The sequence below is a fragment of the Bufo gargarizans genome, chromosome 1, assembly GCF_014858855.1.
Source record: "Bufo gargarizans isolate SCDJY-AF-19 chromosome 1, ASM1485885v1, whole genome shotgun sequence".
Taxonomy (NCBI): Eukaryota; Metazoa; Chordata; class Amphibia; order Anura; family Bufonidae; genus Bufo; species Bufo gargarizans.
In genome coordinates this window covers 310,824,780-310,840,107 of record NC_058080.1, presented here as the reverse complement: position 1 = coordinate 310,840,107, position 15,328 = coordinate 310,824,780, and positions in this window count along the sequence as shown.

Sequence of the window (15,328 nt, the reverse complement as noted above, 5' to 3'; positions counted from 1 at the left end):
CCCCATAGCAGTGCCATCCACAGATCCCCCCATAACAGTGCCAAGCAAACAGATCCCCCCATAGCAGTGCCATCCACAGATCCCCCCATAGCAGTACCATCCACAGATACCCCCATAGCAGTGTCATCCACAGATCCCCCCCATAAGTGTTTGGATCATTTTGTTACTTACACCATTCACACAATTCTTATGTACAGGATTCGTAGGATTCGAGATTCAAAAGATTCAATAAATTCGAGAACCTTTTCGGATTTAGATTCGAAAAAAATTGGATTCGTCCCACCTCTATCTGAAAGTCACTTTGTAGGTGCATTTCCACTCTGAAAATTCAGGAAATCACATTGTGTAATTTTTAAAGAATGTATTTGTCTTGCACTTCTGAACATAAGTATTTGAACACCTGAGAAAATCAGTGTTAATATTTGGTACAGAAGCCTTTGTTTGCAATTATAGAGGTCAAATGTTTCCTTTAGTTCTTGACCAGGTTTGCACACACTGCAACAGGGATTTTGGCCCACTCGACCACACAGATCTCCTCTAGATCTGTCAGGTTTTGGGGCTGTCGCTGAGCAACACGGAGTTTCAGCTCGCTTCAAAGATGTTCTATTGGATTTAGGTCTGGAGACTGGCTAGGTCACTCCAGAACCTTGATATGCTTCTTACGGAGCCACTCCTTCGTTATCCTGGCTGTGTGGTTCGGGTCGTTGTCATGTTGGAAGACCCAGCCACGACCCATCTTCAATGCTCTGACCGAGGGAAGGAGGTTGTTGCTCAAAATCTCGAAATAAATGGCCCTTATTCATCCTCTCCTTAATACAGTGCAGTCATACTGTCCCCTTCACAGAAAAGAACCCCCAAAGAATGATGTTCCCACCCAATGTTTCACCGTAGGGATGGTGTTCTCTGGATGCAACTCGTCCTTCTTTTTTCTCCAAACACAACGAGTGAAGTTTAGAGCAAAGAGTTCTACTTTGGTCTCATCTGACCACATGACTTTCTCCCATGCCTCCTCTGGATCATCCTAATGGTCATTGGCAAACTTCAGACGGGCCTGGACATGTGATGACTTGAGCTTGCTTTTCTGTGTCATTACATTAGATTGTTAGTTAGTTAGTTAGCTTATATATATAATACAGATAGTTATTGGGAGATCATCAGTGTAGGTGTAGGTTCTGCTCTCCATACATACATGGTACATACATAGTGCTGTATGTATGTATGCATGTTACATACATACATACATAGTGCTGTCATGTCACAAGTTCACAACAATACTTAGTGCACCAATCACTAATAAGTAGCAAGACCTGTTAAAATGTGAAGTTGCTTATATTGCGCCAAAATATTCGCATCATTAGTGACGATTTTGCAATCGCAAATCTATTGGAGCATTCTATCTTCATATAAAGCTATTGTAATGTTCTGCCGTACCAACCATTTTCTCCAGTCTCAGGAAACTTCTAGCAGCTTGAAAAATTTAGCTATATAGTGACCCCCGTCTGTATTTCGCGCGCATTACTTGGCAATTTTTCCTGATCAAGAAAATAATTTCGAATTCGCAAATTTGCGAATATATGGCAAATATTCGCAAAATATCGCAAATTCTAATATTGTCCCTGCCGCTCATCACTATCAATGATTTCTAAGTGGGAGTACTTGCAAAATCGCAGGGTGTTCAAATACTTCTGTTCCTCACTGTAAGTCATGCATATTCTCAGACACAAAAGAAAACGGATCCGGCGCCCCATTGACTTACAATGGTTTTAGTGCCCTAGTGGCTATTTTAGAGATAATACAACTCTACAATACAATGTGAAAGTAGTCTTATAAAAACAACTAAAGGGTTTCTACCACTTCGTTTTCACATAATTAGCTTTCAGACACTAGCGATCCGCTAGTGTCTGCTCTGCCAAACAATCCTAATATAATAGCGTAGTGAGGAGCAAATGAAAACAGCGGCACTCACCCGTGTGTTTCAAAAACTTCGGCAGCTTTATTGGTTCCAAATTACATCAGGCAGGGGGCGGATGTTCACAGGCACGCATTGATCAGCGGCGGCCGTTTCGCGCTACATGCGCTTCTTCTGGCTGTGCGATCCGCTAGTGTCTGCTCTGCCAAACAATCCTAATATAATAGCTTTTGGGGCAGCCGTTTCGCTAAAAAAAGAACTTATATTGATATGCTAATGACCCTCTAGGTGCTATGGGGGCGTCATTAGCACCTAGAGGATCGGTCTACCTTCACAAAATGCCGCCGCCCAGCGCGTCCCTCCAGCCCGCCCATCTCCTCCGGAATGCGATCAACAAGCGGACGAATTCTCTCGCATGCGCCGTGCGCGTCTGTATTCGGCGCATGCGCAGTGAATGTCCGACCGCTTCCCTGCTCAGACATCTCCACTGCGCCTGCGCCGATGGAGCACTGTGATGTCATCGGTGCAGGCGCAGTGGAGATGTCTGAGCAGGGAAGTGGTCGGACATTCACTGCGCATGCTCCGAATACAGACGCGTACGGCGCATGCGCGAGAAGTCGTCCACTTGATCGCATTCCGGAGGAGATGGGCGGGCTGGAGGGACGCGCTGGGCGGCGGCATTTTGTGAAGGTAGACCGATCCTCTAGGTGCTAATGACGCCCCCATAGCACCTAGAGGGTCATTAGCATATCAATATAAGTTCTTTTTTTAGCGAAACGGTTGCCCCAAAAGCTATTATATTAGGATTGTTTGGCAGAGCAGAAACTAGCGGATCGCTAGTGTCTGAAAGCTAATTATGGGAAAACGAAGTGGTAGAAACCCTTAAATATATAAATGGAAAGGAAATGGATAAAGCACAATCTTACCTGTACAGGGAAGAATTGATGGCCGCAATAATGATACCTCAGAGACAAACTATGAAAGATTTGCAAGACAAAATAGGCAAAGTAATAATTGTGGAAATAGAAGATACCTTTACCATGGGTATAAGTATAATGATTATTTTAGGAAAGAAGAAGATCAACGGGGGTATTATTCCCAGTGGTGAACAAGATATGGAAATATAGAAAGGGATCGTTATAATGGACGTTTTAGACAACATAAAACACAATATCAGACCTGGGGGCCTCAGAATAATGGAAGCTACAGAAGGAGCCACCCAAATAGAAATTATCAAAGAAGAAATAATTATTATAAAAACTCACATCAGGGTTATATTGAAAATCAGCCAAAAAATACAAATACAGAAAAAGGTGGCAGTAAAGAATTCCTGGAAAAAGAGTTTGAAGTACTTAGAAAGAAAGAGATAGAAGAAGACATTTTTCTATATCAAACCATCAAAGGAATACAATTGGAAAAGGAGAAAGAATACCTGGAACAACAGCTCCAAATAAAAACATACCCTGCAGAAAATGCATCTATCAGAGGAAGCAGAGGGAAAAAGAAGGGACATAAGTCCAAAGCAAAAAAAGTAAGGGAGAAGAGTTAGACCTTTTCAACCCCAGTACACTTGTGTTAACAGAGTAAGAAACTAGGGTTCTAAATAAAGTTTGCCCCTACCTATAGATGTATTACCACATCCAACAAGGTGATCTTTGATCAGCAAAGAAAGGAGGATGAAAATGATGTACCGGTACATTAAAAAATAATCATCCTTTAATCCAAAAAATAAAGAGAATGAATGATTAGAGGCCTTCGAAAGAGTGGTATTGAAGGATTTAGAAGAAATGCATATGCAACAGAAAATAAAAAGAGCAGAAATATAGTCATCAAGCCAGCAGATAGGAGGGGGGCATTGTTATTTTGGATCGGAGCCAGTATGAGAAGGTAATAGAAAATATTTTGTCAGATATAAATACATGTAAGAAATTAAGGAAAATCCCTGTGACAGAATATAAAAAGGAATTCCTAAATGTATCTAAATGAGAACAAGAAAGGAAGATTTGGAAAAAAGAAAAAAATATGACTTTTTGAACATTGCCCACATCATTACACCCCTTCCCCTGTTATATATATTACCTGCCTAAAGTACACAAAGACCCTAAGAATCTGCCTAAATAATCGTATAAATAGACTCTGTTACGAGGAGGGTTTCAGAGTATGTAGATCTTTTCCTCCAGATGCACTGTATGTGAAAATGGCCCCCTCGTATCTGAAAGACATGGGGGATGTCCTGAGGGTAATAGGACAGGATTTTCTTGGAGGATATGTACCTAATATGTGACGTCATTGTATAACATTATTCTGAAAGGTATAGGATTACGAGCCGTAGATTTTTTTCTTAAAAAAGATGAAGGCCTCACACAAAAACAAAAATGTTTTATTATAGAATGTATAGACTTCTGCCTCACGCACAAATATTTTTGGGATAGGGAGAATTTGTTCCGACTGTCTCTAATATTTTTATGACATACTGGGAGTTTTTTTATTGATCATTTGCAGCAAAATAGAGAGAAAAGCAATTTAATAATGTGGAAGAGATATATCTATATCAATGTTTATGCTTATGGAAGGGGACAAAAGTGGAGCTAAAGGAATTTATGGAGAATATCAGCCAAGAGTCAGTCAGTTTTCTGGACCTTGAGATTTTTGCAAAGGGAGTTTAGAGATCAAAGTCAAATACTAAATTAAAGGTTTATAGAAAAGGGATATAGGGAGGAGGAACTAACAAACAATATGGAAGAGGTAGAGAGAAATACTAAAAAACACAAAAAACAGAAAAATCAGAAGTGGAAAAGCTTAAATATGCATTTATGACCCAATTTAATGTGAATCATACACAAATAAAATGTATATTTAAAAAGAGCTTGAGAGTTTTAAAAAAAATACCCAGTTCCAGGCTGGATTCTACCTAAAGCTCCTCCATTTATTTTTAAAAAGTCACCTATGGTCAAAAATAAATTGGTGCACAGTAGTTTTTTTCAGTACAAAAAAAGACTCCTCTAAAGAAGTAGTTACATGGAACGGTTTCTGCGTAGCCGGCAAGAATTGGTATAAAGAAAAGAAGAATAAAAGTAAATTAGAAAGTATTATCTCAGACACTAGAAATAAAGAGTTTAAAGTACACGGAACTTTATGTATGATTTTAGTGAGTGATATATGTGCTGGAGTGCCCGTGCAACCTCAGGTACGTGGGAAGAACGATGAGAAAAGAACACATCTGAAATATTAAAAAGGCACTAGAGACACATATTTTGCCGGCACATTGTAAAAAATGTCATGGGAAAATTCCAAGAGGCCTCAATTTTATAGGTGCTGAGTTAGTTCAAAACTAATGGAGAGGAAGTGACCCTATTTAAAATATAAATATAAGAGAGTTAAAGTGGATATGCAATCTACAGACACTACAACCTTTGGGACTGAATAGAGTGGGATATCAAGTCATCTTGTGTGGATTGAAGATCAGGAAACATATATCCATATCGAGGGAATAAAAGAATGAAGTATTCTCTGTAATGAAGTAGAGAGATAGAAAAAATTGAGAACGAACGTATTCCGTTAGGAAGCACATGCAGAACTATACATAGAAACATAGAAACATAGAATGTGTCGGCAGATAAGAACCATTTGGCCCATCTAGTCTGCCCAATATATCTGAATCCTATGAATAGCCCCGGCCCTATCTTATATGAAGGATGGCCTTATGCCTATCCCATGCATGCTTAAACTCCTTCACTGTATTTGCAGCTACCACTTCTGCAGGAAGGCTATTCCATGCATCCACTACCCTCTCAGTAAAGTAATACTTCCTTATATTACTTTTAAACCTTTGCCCCTCTAATTTAAAACTGTGTCCTCTTGTGGTAGTTTTTCTTCTTTTAAATATGCTCTCCTCCTTTACCGAGTTGATTCCCTTTATGTATTTAAAAGTTTCTATCATATCCCCTCGGTCTCTTCTTTCTTCCAAGCTATACATATTAAGGTCTTTTAACCTTTCCTGGTAAGTTTTATCCTGCAATCCATGTACTAGTTTAGTAGCTCTTCTCTGAACTCTCTCTAGAGTATCTATATCCTTCTGGAGATATGGCCTCCAGTACTGCGCACAATACTCCAAGTGAGGTCTCACTAGTGATCTGTACAGCGGCATAAGCACTTCACTCTTTCTACTGCTTATACCTCTCCCTATACATCCAAGCATTCTGCTTGCATTTCGTGCTGCTTTATTACATTGTCTTCCCACCTTTAAGTCTTCTGAAATAATTACTCCTAAATCCCTTTCCTCAGATACTGAGGTCAGGACTGTGTCGAATATTCTATATTCTGCCCTTGGGTTTTTACGCCCCAGGTGCATTATCTTGCACTTATCCACATTAAATTTCAGTTGCCAGAGTTCTGACCATTCTTCTAGTTTTCCTAAGTCCTTTTCCATTTGGCGTTTCCCTCCAGGAACATCAACCCTGTTACATATCTTTGTGTCATCAGCAAAAAGACAAACCTTACCATCGAGGCCTTTTGCAATGTCACTTATGAAGATATTAAACAAAATTGGTCCCAGTACAGATCCCTGTGGAATCCCACTGGTAACATGACCTTGTTTTGAATGTTCTCCATTGACTACAACCCTCTGTTGTCTGTCACTCAGCCACTGCCTAATCCACTCAACAATATGGGAGTCCATGCTCAATGACTGCAGTTTATTGATAAGTAGGGATGAGCGAACTCGAACTGTATAGTTCGGGTTCGTACCGAATTTTGGGGTGTCCGTGACACGGACCCGAACCCGGACATTTTCGTAAAAGTCCGGGTTCGGGTTCGGTGTTCGTCGCTTTCTTGGCGCTTTTGTGACGCTTTCTTGGCGCTTTTTGAAAGGCTGCAAAGCAGCCAATCAACAAGCGTCATACTACTTGCCCCAAGAGGCCATCACAGCCATGCCTACTATTGGCATGGCTGTGATTGGCCAGAGCACCATGTGACCCAGCCTCTATTTAAGCTGGAGTCACATAGCGCCGCCTGTCACTCTGCTCTGATTAGCGTAGGGAGAGGTTGCGGCTGCGACAGTAGGGCGAGATTAGGCAGATTAACTCCTCCAAAGGACTTGATTAACTGATCGATCTGCAGCTGTGGATCATTGAGCTGCTGATCCTCAATTGCTCACTGTTTTTAGGCTGCCCAGACCGTTTGTCAGTCACATTTTTCTGGGGTGATCGGCGGCCATTTTGTGTCTTGTGGTGCGCCAGCACAAGCTGCGACCAAGTGCATTTAACCCTCAATGGTGTGGTTGTTTTTTGGCTAAAGCCTACATCAGGGTGAAGCTGTCACACCAAGTGCATTTAACCAGCAATAGTCTGTTCATTTTTTGGCCATATACAAAATCAGGGGCAAGCTGCGCCTGTCACCAAGTGCATTTAACCCTCAATGGTGTGGTTGTTTTTTGGCTAAAGCCTACATCAGGGTGAAGCTGTCACACCAAGTGCATTTAACCAGCAATAGTCTGTTCATTTTTTGGCCATATACAAAATCAGGGGCAAGCTGCGCCTGTCACCAAGTGCATTTAACCCTCAATGGTGTGGTTGTTTTTTGGCTAAAGCCTACATCAGGGTGAAGCTGTCACACCAAGTGCATTTAACCAGCAATAGTCTGTTCATTTTTTGGCCATATACAAAATCAGGGGCAAGCTGCGCCTGTCACCAAGTGCATTTAACCCTCAATGGTGTGGTTGTTTTTTGGCTAAAGCCTACATCAGGGTGAAGCTGTCACACCAAGTGCATTTAACCAGCAATAGTCTGTTCATTTTTTGGCCATATACAAAATCAGGGGCAAGCTGCGCCTGTCACCAAGTGCATTTAACCCTCAATGGTGTGGTTGTTTTCTGGCTAAAGCCTACATCAGGGTGAAGCTGTCACACCAAGTGCATTTAACCAGCAATAGTCTGTTTATTTTTTGGCCATATACTACATCAGGGGCAAGCTGCGCCCGTCACCAAGTGCATTTAACCCTCAGTAGTGTGGTTGGTCAAGCTGTGACACCAAGTGCATTTAACCAGCAATAGTCTGTTCATTTTTTGGCCATATACTACATCAGGGGCAAGCTGCGCCCGTCACCAAGTGCATTTAACCAGCAATAGTGTGGTTATTTTTTGGCCATATCCCAGTCTAATTCTGTCACTAAATCCATACCGGTCACCCAGCGCCTAAATACTAGGCCTCAAATTTATATCCCGCTAAATCTCTCGTTACCGCTGTCCTGTTGTAGCTGGGAAAGTTATTTAGTGTCCGTCAAAGCACATTTTTTGTTCTGGGTTGAAGTACAATTCCCAATTTAGCAATTTCATAATTTAGTGGTTTCTGCTATATCAGAGCTATTTGAAATCTATCCCTAAAAGGGTATATAATATTCAAGGTGCACATTGGGTCATTCAGAATAACTTCACACACACCCGCTACTGTGTATTTTCAAGTCTAATTCTGTCACTAAACCCATACCTGTCACCCAGCGCCTAAATACTAGGCCTCAAATTTATATCCTGCTAAATCTCTCGTTACCGCTGTCCTGTTGTAGCTGGGAAAGTTATTTAGTGTCCGTCAAAGCACATTTTTTGTTCTGGGTTGAAGTACAATTCCCAATTTAGCAATTTCATAATTTAGTGGTTTCTGCTATATCAGAGCTATTTGAAATCTATCCCTAAAAGGGTATATAATATTCAAGGTGCACATTGGGTCATTCAGAATAACTTCACACACACCCGCTACTGTGTATTTTCAAGTCTAATTCTGTCACTAAACCCATACCTGTCACCCAGCGCCTAAATACTAGGCCTCAAATTTATATCCTGCTAAATCTCTCGTTACCGCTGTCCTGTTGTAGCTGGGAAAGTTATTTAGTGTCCGTCAAAGCACATTTTTTGTTCTGGGTTGAAATACAATTCCCAATTTAGCAATTTCATAATTTAGTGGTTTCTGCTATATCAGAGCTATTTGAAATCTATCCCTAAAAGGGTAGATCATATTGAAGGTGCACATAGGGTCATTCAGAATAACTTCACACACACCCGCTACTGTGTATTTCCAAGTCTAATTCTGTCACTAAACCCATACCTGTCACCCAGCGCCTAAATACTAGGCCTCAAATTTATATCCCGCTAAATCTCTCGTTACCGCTGTCCTGTTGTAGCTGGGAAAGTTATTTAGTGTCCGTCAAAGCACATTTTTTGTTCTGGGTTGAAGTACAATTCCCAATTTAGCAATTTCATAATTTAGTGGTTTCTGCTATATCAGAGCTATTTGAAATCTATCCCTAAAAGGGTATATAATATTCAAGGTGCACATTGGGTCATTCAGAATAACTTCACACACACCCGCTACTGTGTATTTTCAAGTCTAATTCTGTCACTAAACCCATACCTGTCACCCAGCGCCTAAATACTAGGCCTCAAATTTATATCCTGCTAAATCTCTCGTTACCGCTGTCCTGTTGTAGCTGGGAAAGTTATTTAGTGTCCGTCAAAGCACATTTTTTGTTCTGGGTTGAAATACAATTCCCAATTTAGCAATTTCATAATTTAGTGGTTTCTGCTATATCAGAGCTATTTGAAATCTATCCCTAAAAGGGTAGATCATATTGAAGGTGCACATAGGGTCATTCAGAATAACTTCACACACACCCGCTACTGTGTATTTCCAAGTCTAATTCTGTCACTAAACCCATACCTGTCACCCAGCGCCTAAATACTAGGCCTCAAATTTATATCCCGCTAAATCTCTCGTTACCGCTGTCCTGTTGTAGCTGGGAAAGTTATTTAGTGTCCGTCAAAGCACATTTTTTGTTCTGGGTTGAAGTACAATTCCCAATTTAGCAATTTCATAATTTAGTGGTTTCTGCTATATCAGAGCTATTTGAAATCTATCCCTAAAAGGGTATATAATATTCAAGGTGCACATTGGGTCATTCAGAATAACTTCACACACACCCGCTACTGTGTATTTCCAAGTCTAATTCTGTCACTAAACCCATACCTGTCACCCAGCGCCTAAATACTAGGCCTCAAATTTATATCCTGCTAAATCTCTCGTTACCGCTGTACTGTTGTTGCTTGGAAAGATATTTAGTGTCCGTCAAAGCACATTTTTTGTTCTGGGTTGAAGTACAATTCCCAATTTAGCAATTTCATAATTTAGTGGTTTCTGCTATATCAGAGCTATTTGAAATCTATCCCTAAAAGGGTATATAATATTCAAGGTGCACATTGGGTCATTCAGAATAACTTCACACACACCCGCTACTGTGTATTTCAAGTCTATCAAGTCTAATTCTGTCACTAAACCCATACCTGTCACCCAGCGCCTAAATACTAGGCCTCAAATTTATATCCTGCTAAATCTCTCGTTACCGCTGTCCTGTTGTAGCTGGGAAAGTTATTTAGTGTCCGTCAAAGCACATTTTTTCTTCTGGGTTGAAATACAATTCCCAATTTAGCAATTTCATAATTTAGTGGTTTCTGCTATATCAGAGCTATTTGAAATCTATCCCTAAAAGGGTAGATCATATTGAAGGTGCACATAGGGTCATTCAGAATAACTTCACACACACCCGCTACTGTGTATTTCAAGTCTAATTCTGTCACTAAACCCATACCTGTCACCCAGCGCCTAAATACTAGGCCTCAAATTTATATCCTGCTAAATCTCTCGTTACCGCTGTACTGTTGTTGCTGGGCAAGATATTTAGTGTCCGTCAAAGCACATTTCTTGTTCTGGGTTGAAATACAATTCCCAATTTAGCAATTTCATAATTTAGTGGTTTCTGCTATATCAGAGCTATTTGAAATCTATCCCTAAAAGGGTAGATCATATTGAAGGTGCACATAGGGTCATTCAGAATAACTTCACACACACGCTTCTGTGCATTTCCAAGTCTAATTCTGTCACTAAATCCATACCGGTCACCCAGCGCCTAAATACTAGGCCTCAAATTTATATCCCGCTGAATTTGAATACAATACATTGGGCCAAATAATATATTTGTTGTTGTGGTGAACCATAACAATGAGAAAAACATCTAGTAAGGGACGCGGACGTGGACATGGTCGTGGTGGTGTTAGTGGACCCTCTGGTGCTGGGAGAGGACGTGGCCGTTCTGCCACATCCACACGTCCTAGTGTACCAACTACCTCAGGTCCCAGTAGCCGCCAGAATTTACAGCGATATATGGTGGGGCCCAATGCCGTTCTAAGGATGGTAAGGCCTGAGCAGGTACAGGCATTAGTCAATTGGGTGGCCGACAGTGGATCCAGCACGTTCACATTATCTCCCACCCAGTCTTCTGCAGAAAGCGCACAGATGGCGCCTGAAAACCAACCCCATCAGTCTGTCACATCACCCCCATGCATACCAGGGAAACTGTCTCAGCCTCAAGTTATGCAGCAGTCTCTTATGCTGTTTGAAGACTCCGCTGGCAGGGTTTCCCAAGGGCATCCACCTAGCCCTTCCCCAGCGGTGAAAGACATAGAATGCACTGACGCACAACCACTTATGTTTCCTGATGATGAGGACATGGGAATACCACCTCAGCATGTCTCTGATGATGACGAAACACAGGTGCCAACTGCTGCGTCTTTCTGCAGTGTGCAGACTGAACAGGAGGTCAGGGATCAAGACTGGGTGGAAGACGATGCAGGGGACGATGAGGTCCTAGACCCCACATGGAATGAAGGTCGTGCCACTGACTTTCACAGTTCGGAGGAAGAGGCAGTGGTGAGACCGAGCCAACAGCGTAGCAAAAGAGGGAGCAGTGGGCAAAAGCAGAACACCCGCCGCCAAGAGACTCCGCCTGCTACTGACCGCCGCCATCTGGGACCGAGCACCCCAAAGGCAGCTTCAAGGAGTTCCCTGGCATGGCACTTCTTCAAACAATGTGCTGACGACAAGACCCGAGTGGTTTGCACGCTGTGCCATCAGAGCCTGAAGCGAGGCATTAACGTTCTGAACCTGAGCACAACCTGCATGACCAGGCACCTGCATGCAAAGCATGAACTGCAGTGGAGTAAACACCTTAAAACCAAGGAAGTCACTCAGGCTCCCCCTGCTACCTCTTCTGCTGCTGCCGCCTCGGCCTATTCTGCTGCTGCCGCCTCGGCCTCTTCCTCCGCCTCTGGAGGAACGTTGGCACCTGCCGCCCAGCAAACAGGGGATGTACCACCAACACCACCACCACCACCTCCGTCACCAAGCGTCTCAACCATGTCACACGCCAGCGTTCAGCTCTCCATCTCACAAACATTTGATAGAAAGCGTAAATTCCCACCTAGCCACCCTCGATCCCTGGCCCTGAATGCCAGCATTTCTAAACTACTGGCCTATGAAATGCTGTCATTTAGGCTGGTGGACACAGACAGCTTCAAACAGCTCATGTCGCTTGCTGTCCCACAGTATGTTGTTCCCAGCCGGCACTACTTCTCCAAGAGAGCCGTGCCTTCCCTGCACAACCAAGTATCCGATAAAATCAAGTGTGCACTGCGCAACGCCATCTGTAGCAAGGTCCACCTAACCACAGATACGTGGACCAGTAAGCACGGCCAGGGACGCTATATCTCCCTAACTGCACACTGGGTAAATGTAGTGGCAGCTGGGCCCCAGGCGGAGAGCTGTTTGGCGCACGTCCTTCCGCCGCCAAGGATCGCAGGGCAACATTCTTTGCCTCCTGTTGCCACCTCCTCCTTCTCGGCTTCCTCCTCCTCTTCTTCCACCTGCTCATCCAGTCAGCCACACACCTTCACCACCAACTTCAGCACAGCCCGGGGTAAACGTCAGCAGGCCATTCTGAAACTCATATGTTTGGGGGACAGGCCCCACACCGCACAGGAGTTGTGGCGGGGTATTGAACAACAGACCGACGAGTGGTTGCTGCCGGTGAGCCTCAAGCCCGGCCTGGTGGTGTGTGATAATGGGCGAAATCTCGTTGCAGCTCTGGGACTAGCCAATTTGACGCACATCCCTTGCTTGGCGCATGTGCTGAATTTGGTGGTGCAGAAGTTCATTCACAACTACCCCGACATGTCAGAGCTGCTGCATAAAGTGCGGGCCGTCTGTTCGCGCTTCCGGCGTTCACATCCTGCTGCTGCTCGCCTGTCTGCGCTACAGCGTAACTTCGGCCTTCCCGCTCACCGCCTCATATGCGACGTGCCCACCAGGTGGAACTCCACCTTGCACATGCTGGACAGACTGTGCGAGCAGCAGCAGGCCATAGTGGAGTTTCAGCTGCAGCACGCACGGGTCAGTCGCACTACAGAACAGCACCACTTCACCACCAATGACTGGGCCTCCATGCGAGACCTGTGTGCCCTGTTGCGCTGTTTCGAGTACTCCACCAACATGGCCAGTGGCGATGACACCGTTATCAGCGTTACAATACCACTTCTATGTCTCCTTGAGAAAACACTTAGGGCGATGATGGAAGAGGAGGTGGCCCAGGAGGAGGAGGAGGAGGAGGAGGAAGAGGGGTCATTTTTAGCACTTTCAGGCCAGTCTCTTCGAAGTGACTCAGAGGGAGGTTTTTGGCAACAGCAGAGGCCAGGTACAAATGTGGCCAGCCAGGGCCCACTACTGGAGGACGAGGAGGACGAGGATGAGGAGGAGGTGGAGGAGGATGAGGATGAAGCATGGTCACAGCGGGGTGGCACCCAACGCAGCTCGGGTCCATCACTGGTGCGTGGCTGGGGGGAAAGGCAGGACGATGACGATACGCCTCCCACAGAGGACAGCTTGTCCTTACCCCTGGGCAGCCTGGCACACATGAGCGACTACATGCTGCAGTGCCTGCGCAACGACAGCAGAGTTGCCCACATTTTAACCTGTGCGGACTACTGGGTTGCCACCCTGCTGGATCCACGCTACAAAGACAATGTGCCCACCTTACTTCCTGCACTGGAGCGTGATAGGAAGATGCGCGAGTACAAGCGCACGTTGGTAGACGCGCTACTGAGAGCATTCCCAAATGTCACAGGGGAACAAGTGGAAGCCCAAGGCCAAGGCAGAGGAGGAGCAAGAGGTCGCCAAGGCAGCTGTGTCACGGCCAGCTCCTCTGAGGGCAGGGTTAGCATGGCAGAGATGTGGAAAACTTTTGTCAACACGCCACAGCTAACTGCACCACCACCTGATACGCAACGTGTTAGCAGGAGGCAACATTTCACTAACATGGTGGAACAGTACGTGTGCACACCCCTCCACGTACTGACTGATGGTTCGGCCCCATTCAACTTCTGGGTCTCTAAATTGTCCACGTGGCCAGAGCTAGCCTTTTATGCCTTGGAGGTGCTGGCCTGCCCGGCAGCCAGCGTTTTGTCTGAACGTGTATTCAGCACGGCAGGGGGCGTCATTACAGACAAACGCAGCCGCCTGTCTACAGCCAATGTGGACAAGCTGACGTTCATAAAAATGAACCAGGCATGGATCCCACAGGACCTGTCCGTCCCTTGTCCAGATTAGACATTAACTACCTCCCCATAACCATATATTATTGGACTCCAGGGCACTTCCTCATTCAATCCTATTTTTATTTTCATTTTACCATTATATTGCAAGGCTACCCAAAGTTGAATGAACCTCTCCTCTGCCTGTGTGCTAGGCCTAAATATATGCCAATGGATTGTTGCAGTGGTGGCTGACGTGAAGCCTCATTCTCTGCTATGACATGCAGACTGATTCTCTGCTGACATGAAGCCAGATTGTCTGTTACGGGACCTCTCTCCTCTGCCTGGGTGCTGGGCCTAAATATCTGACAATGGACTGTTGCATTGGTGGCTGACGTGAAGCCTGATTCTCTGCTATGATATGAAGACTGATTCTCTGCTGACATGAAGCCAGATTGTCTGTTACGGGACCTCTCTCCTCTGCCTGTGTGCTAGGCCTAAATATATGCCAATGGATTGTTGCAGTGGTGGCTGACGTGAAGCCTGATTCTCTGCTATGACATGCAGACTGATTCTCTGGTGACATGAAGCCAGATCCTCTGTTACGGGACCTCTCTCCTCTGCCTGGGTGCTGGGCCTAAATTTATGAAAATGGACTGTTGCAGTGGTGGGTGACGTGAAGCCTGATTCTCTGCTATGACATGCAGACTGATTCTCTGGTGACATGAAGCCAGATCCTCTGTTACGGGACCTCTCTCCTCTGCCTGGGTGCTGGGCCTAAATTTATGAAAATGGACTGTTGCAGTGGTGGGTGACGTGAAGCCTCATTCTCTGCTATGACATGCAGACTGATTCTCTGCTGACATGAAGCCAGATCGTCTGTTACGGGACCTCTCTCCTCTGCCTGGGTGCTGGGCCTAAATTTATGAAAATGGACTCTTACAGTGGTGGGTGACGTGAAGCCTGATTCTCTGCTATGACATGAAGACTGATTCTCTGCTGACATGAAGCCAGAT